General features: G+C 40.7%; 1 protein-coding gene across 1 annotated transcript in view; it reads right to left on the minus strand.

The window, feature by feature from the left end:
- Positions 1–8,998, minus strand: part of LOC137643797 (uncharacterized) — a 182,973-nt gene extending 173,975 nt beyond the window's left edge. Inside the window, 1 exon segment of the mRNA XM_068376484.1 lies at positions 8,938–8,998. The gene's annotated coding sequence lies outside the window, so the exon portion shown is untranslated.
- Between the last annotated feature and the right edge of the window lie 1,682 nt (positions 8,999–10,680).

A 10,680-nucleotide genomic window follows, 5' to 3' on the forward strand; every position in this document is an offset into this window, starting at 1 on the left:
AAAACAATAATAAAACATTTCAAGAGAAAGATTAAAAAGGTTATGGAATTAGGGAATTGTAGTGGTTGAGCTCTCACCCACTACTGCACTCGTTGCTACGAATGGTCCCAGAGTGTAGCAGTTCTCGTAAAGAGACTGGACATTCTTAAGATAAAAAGACGCGAACACTGATTTGCTTTTCCAATAGGTTGCGTCGATTATACTTTGCAGAGATCTATTTTGTTTAAAGGCCACGGAAGTTGCGACAGCTCTAACTTCGTGTGTCCTTACCTTCAGCAAAGCTTGGTCTTCCTTATTCAGATGGGAATGAGCTTCTCGTAATAACAGTCTGATAAAATAGGATAAAGCATTCTTTGACATAGGCAAAGATGGATTCTTAACTGAACACCATAAAGCTTCAGACGGGCCTCGTAAAGGTTTTTAAATAGAACTCAAGAGCTCTTACAGGACATTAGACTCTTTCTAGTTCATTTCCAACCATGCGATAAGTTTGGAATATCGAACGATATTGGTCAAGGCCGAGAAGGCAGCTCGTGTTTGGCTAGAAAACCAAGTTGTAGAACATGTAGCCGTTTCGGATGAGAATCCGATGTTCTTGCTGAAGGCATGAATCTCACTGACTCTTTTAGCTGTGGCTAAGCATATCAGGAAAAGAGTCTTTAAGGTGAGATCTTTCAGGGAGGCTGATTGTTGCGGTTCGAACCTGTCTGACATAAGGAATCTTAGTACCACGTCTAAATTCCAACCAGGTGTAACCAAACGACGCTCCTTCGTGGTCTCAAAAGACTTAAGGAGGTCCTGTAGATCTTTATTGTTGGAAAGATCTAAGCCTCTGTGACGGAAGACTGATGCCAACATGCTTCTGTAACCCTTGATAGTGGGAGCTGAAAGAGATCGTTCTTTCCTCAGATATAAGAGAAAGTCAGCTATTTGAGTTACAGAGGTACTGGTCGAGGATACGGATACTGACTTGCACCAGTTTCGGAAGATTTCCCACTTCGATTGGTAGACTCTAAGGGTGGATGTTCTCCTTGCTCTAGCAATCGCTCTGGCTGCCTCCTTCGAAAAGTCTCTAGCTCTCGAGAGTCTTTCGATAGTCTGAAGGCAGTCAGACGAAGAGCGTGGAGGCCTTGGTGTACCTTCTTTACGCGTGGCTGACGTAGAAGGTCCACCCTTAGGGGAAGAGTTCTGGGAACGTCTACTAGCCATCGAAGTACCTCGGTGAGCCATTCTCTCGCAGGCCAGAGGGAAGCAACTAGCGTCAACCTTGTCCCTTCGTGAGAGGCGAACTTCTGCAGTACCTTGTTGACAATCTTGAACGGAGGGAATGCATATAGATCTAAATGTGACCAATCTAGTAGAAAGGCATCTATATGAACTGCTGCTGGGTCCGGGATTGGTGAGCAAAATATTGGGAGCCTCTTGGTCATCAAGGTTGCGAAGAGATCTATGGTTGGCTGGCCCCAGGTGGCCCAAAGTCTCTTGCATACATCCTTGTGGAGGGTCCATTCTGTTGGAATTATTTGTCCCTTCCGACTGAGACAATCTGCCATGACATTCAAGTTGTCTTGGATGAACCTCGTTACTATTGAAATGTCTAGACCTTTTGACCAGGTGAGGAGGTCCCTTGCGATCTCGTACAATGTCAGAGAGTAGGTCCCTCCTTGCTTGGAGATGTACGCCAAAGCCGTGGTGTTGTCCGAGTTCACCTCCACCACTTTGCCTTGAAGGAGAGACCTGAAGCTTTTCCAGGTCAGACGTACTGCCAGTAGCTCCTTGCAGTTGAAATGCATTGTCCTTTGACTCGAGTTCCATAATCCCGAGCATTCCCTACCGTCTAATGTCGCACCCCAGCCTACGTCCGATGCGTCCGAGAAGAGAACGTGGTTGGTAGTCTGAACAGTCAGGGGAAGACCCTCTCTAAGGTTAATATAGTCCTTTCACCAAGTCAGACAAGACTTTAACTTTCCGGAAACCGGGATCGAGACCGCTTCTAGCGTCTTGTCCTTTTTCCAGTGAAAAGCTAGATGGTATAGAAGAGGACGGAGGTGTAGTCTTCCTAGTGACACAAATTGATCCACGGATGACAGTGTCCCTACCAGACTCATCCACAGCCTGACTGGGCAGCGTTCCTTCTTCAGCATCTTCTGGATGGATAGCAGGGCTGGGGGCTGATCGTCTTGTTCAGCAACGTCCTCATCAGAAACTGATGAGGAAACGGCAACGGAGTGGGCAACGTCTGACTCGCTGAATCCGGTCGCACTGGTGGATGCGTGACGGAGCCGGACGCAATATCATGGCACTGCTGCACAGTCTGTGAACTGTCAACAACCATGGGTGCGCGAGGAAGTACAGCGTCAACCCGAAACTGTCTAGACTGCTGGGTTGTGCAGTCAACACCCTACCGGGTTGCTGAGGTTGACGCACTGCGTCACAACAAGTCACCTCTGCTGGTTGTTGAACGTCTTCCTAGTGACACACTGAACGTCAACAACCACCTCCGAGCGTCGCTTAACGTCAACGTGCGACTGGCAACCCACACTGGGTCGCATCGGTGGAGGAACCACTTCAACTGGCAGACGCGAGTAGGGTACCTCAGCGCAACAGGGCGCACAACCAACCGGTTGGAAGGTTGTTGGCCAGAAGGTACTTCTCCGCATTTAAGTCCTCTATCAAGGACACAAGCTTGGACTGCATGTCTTGCAGCAAAGCCCATTAAGGGTCTACGGGAGCAGGTGTGGCAACAGACGGGGTTAGCGACTGAGGCGGAACCATTTACCATCCCTGGAAGCCTTGTTATGTGTGACATAATAGTACAGCAAAACTTCAAAGGCTCGACAAAAGTTGAGAAGTTGACCTGTAAACAACTTGGAGCGTCTCCTGGCTAGGCGCCAGGGCGAGTCTACCAGAATTGAGAAATCTATTTGGGCAGAGGCATGAACTTCCAAGCCGAGAACTTCTCTCGTGTCCTATCAGACTCTCGCTCTATAAGCCAGTTTAAAAGAAGGGAAATCAAAGGCTGTATCCCTAAAACTCCTCCTGGTGCAAAAACCAGTCGCCTAGCCAACGTAACGCTCTCTAGGAGAGCGAGAGAGCACTAGCTTAACAACAACGGCTTCGAAGTAGCTAGGCCTAGTGTAAGTTCTGACGTTTAGGCGAACGAGGAGCAGCAGTTACAAGGTCCGGACGAAGATCCTTAAAAAATCATCATGATTTAATTAAAGTCCATAGGAGGCTAAGCAGCTTAAGGCTCCTCTCCAAATGACAGAGTCCTCAAAGGAATATCAGTAGGAGGGAGAATAGCACTTTCTCATCTACAGGAACCTTGTCCGATAAAAGCTAGGTTATCTCAGTGAGTCTCTCACTGGTGCATTAGTAGCAGACCAGAAGGCAACGTCATGTAACTGCTTGACAGTCTGTGAACTGTCAACAACTGAACTGTCAACCACAACAGGTGCGTGAGGACATACAGCACTGGTGCATTAGTAGCAGACCAGAAGGCAACGTCATGTAACTGCTTGATAGACTGTGAACTGTCAACAACTGAACTGTCAACCACAACAGGAGCGTGAGGACATACAGTGTTCACTCGAGACTGCTTTGACTGTCTATACTGAGCAGTCAAAACAACTCTAGAATGCGGAGGTTGACGCACAGCGTCAAAACAAAGCAACTTAACTCCACCCTCCTGGTGTTGTGGTAACTCGCGAACGTCAACGGAGGGTAGCGTGCGTCTGTGAACATCAACGTGCGGCTGGCAGGGTACACTGCGCATGGGTGGTGGAACTCTCACAGGCGGAGTGCGGGAGCAGGTAGCGTCAGCGTCTACTGTACGCACAACCTTGGTTGGTTGTAGGCTAACGGGTGCAGCGTTAACCTTCTCCGCACGATACTCCTGCATAAAAGATGCTAACTGTGTCTGCATAGACTGTAGCAAAGACCACTTAGGGTCTACAGTAGCAGGTGCGGCAACAGACGGTGTTACTGCCTGTTGCGGTACCGCTTTGCCTCTCTTAGGAGGTGAGCAGTCGTCGGAAGACTGCAGCGAGTCCGAACTGACCCAGTGGCTACAACTGGGCCGTTGGACTTGCGTGGAAGGGACCGACTTGCGCTTAATAAGCTGCGAGACCTTGGTCCATGGTTTCTTACGAGAAACCTCTTCCGCAGACGAGAAGTAAATGGGCTCTCTCGTCTTTGTGTGGGTGGGGCGATCTTGGGTAGATACGCCCGAAACCACGGAGGGAAACGTCTGTTCGTTGATCAAGGCCTGACGAACCCATAAGTCGTTCGACATTACTTCTCCCCTGGGCTTGGGAGCTTGCAAGAGGTCCCGGACTAGGTGAACGACAGGCACGAACAGACGAACCCTCGGACGCAACACTGTAACACTTTGCGCATATCACTTTATCACTTCGATTTTCTGTTTTGCACTTATTTCACTGAAATCGAAACTTTTACTGATTTCTACCTAAAACACGCAATTCTACCCTTCATTAAAAGGTAGTAATTGCGAAAACAGTCGTATAATGCAGCTCATTAATACTAGCAAAAACAGAAAACATATAAAGATAAAGAATTCAGTGGCTGGGAAAGAGACTAAACACTAGTTCAATTAAACTACGTTTACAATCTCTCACCGCACATAGCCTGGGGACAAGAATAAAACCCTAGAAACGTTTTACCTTCTTCCCCGTACAGCGACTAGGGAGGAGAGTAACACGAGAACGTTACCCGCTTGAACGGAACGTTTTTTTCTCTTCTCTCTCCCTCCGTCTCTATCTCTCTCTCTCTTTCTCTCTTGATTTTGCACCTGAGAGAAGAGCCCAATTATATATCGTCAAAAAAACATGTTATTTGGCTAAAGGAAAAAACTGAAAGGTTTTCCAAATAAAAAGTTCCTTTAAAATAGAATTTAAACCATTTAAGTTAAGAAAGAAAGAACGAAACGTCAGAATCGATTTACTCTTACTGCAACGTGAAACCGTGATACACTCTCTCTCTATCGTAACGATAGAGCGCATGTTGAACGTCCTGAACGTCAACAACTGCGTAGTCTAAAACATTAAATTTAAAAAGTTTTAAATTCTTTAAAGGCTAAATACGATATAACGGGCTCAACGTTGATTAACTTCGGTTCCAAGTTAGGACCGCCTACTATCAGGAAAGGTCGCATATAAACAAAACATAAAAATTTATTTTTATATGTTTATAATAAATGGAAAGTTAATCGAAGAGGCCTAATAAAGGCGGAGAGATATAAAATATATAGATCTATAACGTGTTAAGCAAAATTACTAAAAACCTAAACACACTTCCGTCTAAGGGAAGGGTCGGCCATTTAAAAGTGAAAGAGAGTTCATACTCTCTTTGTCACCATAATTAAATCTATCCAAAACGAGTTCAAGATTTTGAGATGAAGATAAAACCCCTGCATAGCGAAAGCTCAAAACTAGAATAGTGTACTTCACCAAATAGTTGTGAAAACAAATCCAGTTAGTAACAGCGTATTTAGTAGGTCTTGCCAGTGGCACGACAGAGAGAAAATTGGTTCTGTGTTGACATGGAGTACTTGAGTACCTGCTCGACAGATGGCGCTGTTGATGTACACCCCCACCTGTATAGCGATCGCTGGCGTATTTTGTCCTTAGGTTTTTCTGTCGGGCAGCAGAGCTGACAGCTATATGATCACCGGCTAAGTTTAATATTGAAAAACGTGAGTTTTGTGACCTGGGAACTACTAGGTTAGGTTAGGTGGATTTCTTAGGTTCTGTATCCTTTTTATACTTTCTATATATATATTGTGTAAATGGTATATGGAAAAATCCTTTTAAATACTCATGGTAATATTACCCTAATATTGCCAACGTTAACAATCCCACCCATTGTTGGTAACACTGTGTATCATTGGTAACGTTTCTAATGTTATCATCGTTCTCAGTACATACGTGAGTGAAGCGACACCGTTGAACAAGTCATTATATTTAAACATTTTAACACATATATAACAATAGTGATTATATTTAATAATTCTAACAGAAAATATGGTAATAGTTTACAACACCACGCTTTCCATTTACTCCAAAATAATGCAATCCTGCAGTTTCCATCTTCTTGCACAGTAATTAGGTGGTTATTTAAATTCTGGGAAAGCAATAAATAGCAAGATATGTTGAGGAAGGGGGAAGGGGTTATAAAAAGAAAATAGCTCGGTTTCCTCACTAAACGACTCGGAACTGACATGTCAACTAAGTCAACGAAACAGGATACGTGATGCCAGCATACATAAACAGAGGTTCGTGATCCCAGCGTACATTTGATATACTGTATATTCAAAATATGCTGAGTTAATAATGGATTAATTACTCAAAAGTGTCCATAAAATATGCATTAAGTATACTTTGAATATACAGTATATCAAATGTACGCTGGTATCACGTATCCTGTTTCATTGACTTTGTTGACATGTCAGTTCCATGTCGTTTAGTGAGGAAACCCAGCTATTTTCTTTTTATAACCCCTTCCCCCTTCCTCAACATATCTTGCTAATTATTGCTTTCCCAGAATTTAAATAACCACCTAATTACTGTGCAAGAAGATGGAAACTGCAGGATTGCATTATTTTGGAGTAAATGGAGAGCGTGGTGTTCTATACTATTATCCTCTATATCAAGTGAGATACTGGAGTAGGTTAGGTAAGGGAAGAAATGATGATCTGCCATGGAAAAATATTGGTAAAATTACAATATATAAAATTTACATAACTGTTTATAAGGTAAAATTACATATAGGATTCCAGAAATTTCCAGGAATGGTCTGGATCATGGAAATTGAAGCATGTGACACTGGAATCACGTGACCCAGTCTCTGCCACTAAGAAAATCTATGAACATCTAAAATTAGGGTTAAATAAATAACATTCTATAACTCACGTAAGTTTCTTATATGGAACTTAATATGACCTTCCTAAATGACCTTTAGGTAAAGTTTTAGATTCAACCAAATTGGGAAATGTATTATATTAATATATTTTCCTAGTAAAGCACGTGATAACAAAAAACTTTCTCTCAATACATTATTGACGCTGATGTCTACTTACAGAGATAATTATTTCAGTTAATGTAGGTCTGCATTTTATTTCTAAGTGTTTTGTATACCTTTAAGCTGCCACGGGACCTAGCTCTTGTTCGTTTGTATGTCTGTTTTCATCTTACTTGGCTCCGCCCCATTGCGTAATGTGACAATATTTACTTGAATGCGCATTTGCTCCTCCCACTAATGTCGCTCCTCCAATCTAAATACTACTGGGTTCTTTTCAAGGGTTATTATTGGACGATTCATTGGTCTCTCAGTCTTGTTTCAAGGATCTGTTTTTCGTGCAATATAACATTGTAAACGATAGTATTTTGTTTTTTTCCCTATTTCATTATGGGAGAAACCCGGGATTGTCGTTTGTTTTCGGTTTTCAAAAGTTCCGGTTTCTATATTTTCATCACACGTCACTTAACTGTCATGGATCCTCCGGTACGGTTGTGTGAAATATGTCGTTATTCCTATTTTGATGTGATCGGCCGATTTCATGGGAATTATAATGGAACTCCTGAAGTAGTGAATCGTTTTCTAAGGGAGCATTCCGTATTACCTTTAAGTGTCCAGTGTGGTAAATGTGATTCGCCTTTACATTTTCGTGAGGATAGACATGTGTGGTATTGTACCAAATCTGAACGTATTCCAGTACTTGATGATTCAGAAGAGGGTCAACCACAACCTTCCACATCTTCATCGTCATCTTCCGTTTAAGGTAAGAAGTGATTTAACAAAATATATATATTCAAATTTACCCCTGGTTAAAGGGGGGGTCGCAGGGGGGGCGAAGCCCCCCCGGTAGGGGTACAGGGCCCCTAGGTTAGGTTAGGTGGGTTTGTTAGGTTCTGTGGTGCCCTGAAAATTACTGTGGCCTTAAGGGGGGGTCGCACGGTAGGGGTACAGGGCCCCTAGGTTAGGTTAGGTGGGTTTGTTAGATTCTGTGGTGCCTTGAAAATTACTGTGGCCATAAGGGGGGGTCGCAGGGGGGGCGAAGCCCCCCCGGTAGGGATACAGGGCCCCTAGGTTAGGTTAGGTGGGTTTGTTAGGTTCTGTGGTGCCCTGAAAATTACTGTGGCCTTAAGGGGGGGTCGCAGGGGGGGCGAAGCCCCCCCCGGTAGGGGTACAGGGCCCCTAGGTTAGGTTAGGTGGGTTTGTTAGGTTCTGTGGTGCCTTGAAAATTACTTTGGCCATAAGGGGGGGTCGCAGGGGGGGCGAAGCCCCCCCCCCCCCGGTAGGGGTACAGGGCCCCTAGGTTAGGTTAGGTGGGTTTGTTAGGTTCTGTGGTGCCCTGAAAATTACTGTGGCTTCAAGGGGGGGTCGCTGCGGGCCCTACCCCCCTCCCCCCGGTAGGCCTAGTTAGGGGTATGGGGGAGGGGTGCTGGAACATTAATTATTCATTTATTGCAAATATCATTCAATGCCCCAACACCCTCCCCCCCCCTTCCCCCACCCAAAACCCCGGTTCCCAAAGGGTGTCCCCCATAATTGGTGGGATGAACTAGGGTATACATAGTAAATCTCTAAATCGGTTGGTTTGCAGTCAAAATAAACGTTAAATTCATTGAAACCACACTATTTCTGATGCAACAAATATATTTTTATTGCATTTTTCCAAATTTGGCTGAAACTAAAAATTTACCGACCTTTATACAGTATGAATACTAAAATAACCTTGAATTATGAATGAATTTATTTGTATGTAGGCTATAGCATGAAACACAGTACTGTCACTAGAAGCCGGTTCCAAGACTCTAAATCTAATATTTTACAAATAAATTCTAAGATTGTCACTTTTAATTATATATCAACTTAACAATAGACTTATATAGATTAAATTCTTATACTAATACTTACAGAAAAGTCACTTTAAAAGGCACAAACATAGATAAAACTTGTAAACTGCGGCAGATATTTTGATGCGCTTGGTGTATCACTCCGGTGTCAGGCTGCCATATTGTTATGAAGATAAATACCTAACAAAACGAAACTTCCCCTAAAATAGGGGCTAATTTTCTCCCTAGCATTTATCAACACAATATTTATTCAGTATCATATATATTTCTCTGTTTTCTAGTTACATTATAAAAGATAATTAATTTCAGGAATTACATTTTTGTAACCATAATTAATGAAATTTTCCTTAAAGCATCAAACTGATCTTTAAGAAACTTGTCCCCCAAATCCCTAAATTTTTCTGATTTCTGGATAATTCCCCTAAATGTAGACGCCATGATTTAAGTGCCAACAAGCTTAAATACAAAATGTCCAATAAAATCATATATAAATTGAATTTAAAAACCTCAAACCATATAATTATTAAATTTTATTATTATTATTATTATTATATGTTTATAATAATTGATCATATTTTTAGACACATTTTACGCTCGGCACCTCAAAAATGTTCATGGACACGGCGATGGTATCGCCTCCCATTGAGTGTAAAAACAACTAATTTTGCAACCATTAACTTTTCTATTATATAGCTATTGTATAAACTTTAAATTTATGCTTAAAAAATATTATTTTTATTAAATATTATATCACTAAACTATAAAAATTGTTTATAAATAGTATTTTATACCAATAATTCTCTATTTATCAAATAAATATGATATATTAAAGGTACATTGCAAATATAAATTGGTAATGGAAAAAGATCAGCTGATTTTTAGCAAGAACACGTGGTCAAAATGAAAAAGATTATATGAATTAAAATGAGTGAAATTTTCAATCAATTTCCCTTAGATTTTATCAAAGTTCAATTTTAATCAAGAAAATTTGTTGAAAAGTCTGAATATTTTTCATAATTTTGAATAATTAAGGTATTTTGTTAGTGTTTGAATTTAGCGCCAATTTCTCGAGTGAAAATAACGACTTTGACGTAATCTATTGGTAGTTAAAATAACCGTAGAAGACAATAATAGATATTTAAAAGGTAACTGTCAATCTCTTATGTAAACAATGGGGATATTACCTTCAATATCTTGCAAATATTTAGCAAAAAATAGCACATTTTAATATAATGACTATATATTTGTTTGTTTGTATTCTTAATGTATCAATATACTGCTAAAATTATATATAAAATAAATATATATTAATAGACTAGTTAAAAATTCATCCTAGAAGGCTTTCTTAGTATATAACTATCATTTTAAATTTAGATCATTAATATAAAAAATATATTTTAGTCAAAATTCACTTAGAAATTTAATAAATTAATGAGTAAATATGTTATTATGGCTATAATTTTTTTATTTATTTGTTAGAAATATTAAATTTTAAGGTTTTTTGCTAAAAATGTCTGATAAAACATGAAACAAAGACTTTTCTTCTTTTGTCAAATCTTCTAAGGAAATAAATTTTATAATTATTTCAACTTTTACATTTAATTAAAATCAATAAAATTTTACCATATTAATTTTATCAGGAATTTTTATCTTTATTATGAATGTTAAAGATTTAAATCTCTTGTTGCTTAAATAAGTTTTAAGATAAAAATCTTCCAACAAATTTCAATTTAATTTGTCTGGGTCACCAATACTAGGTTGGTTTCCTCTCAGTGATCAGATAAAAGTCTCCCACCATCACCAA

The sequence above is a fragment of the Palaemon carinicauda genome, chromosome 7 (genome assembly GCF_036898095.1).
Source record: "Palaemon carinicauda isolate YSFRI2023 chromosome 7, ASM3689809v2, whole genome shotgun sequence".
NCBI lineage: Eukaryota > Metazoa > Arthropoda > Malacostraca > Decapoda > Palaemonidae > Palaemon > Palaemon carinicauda.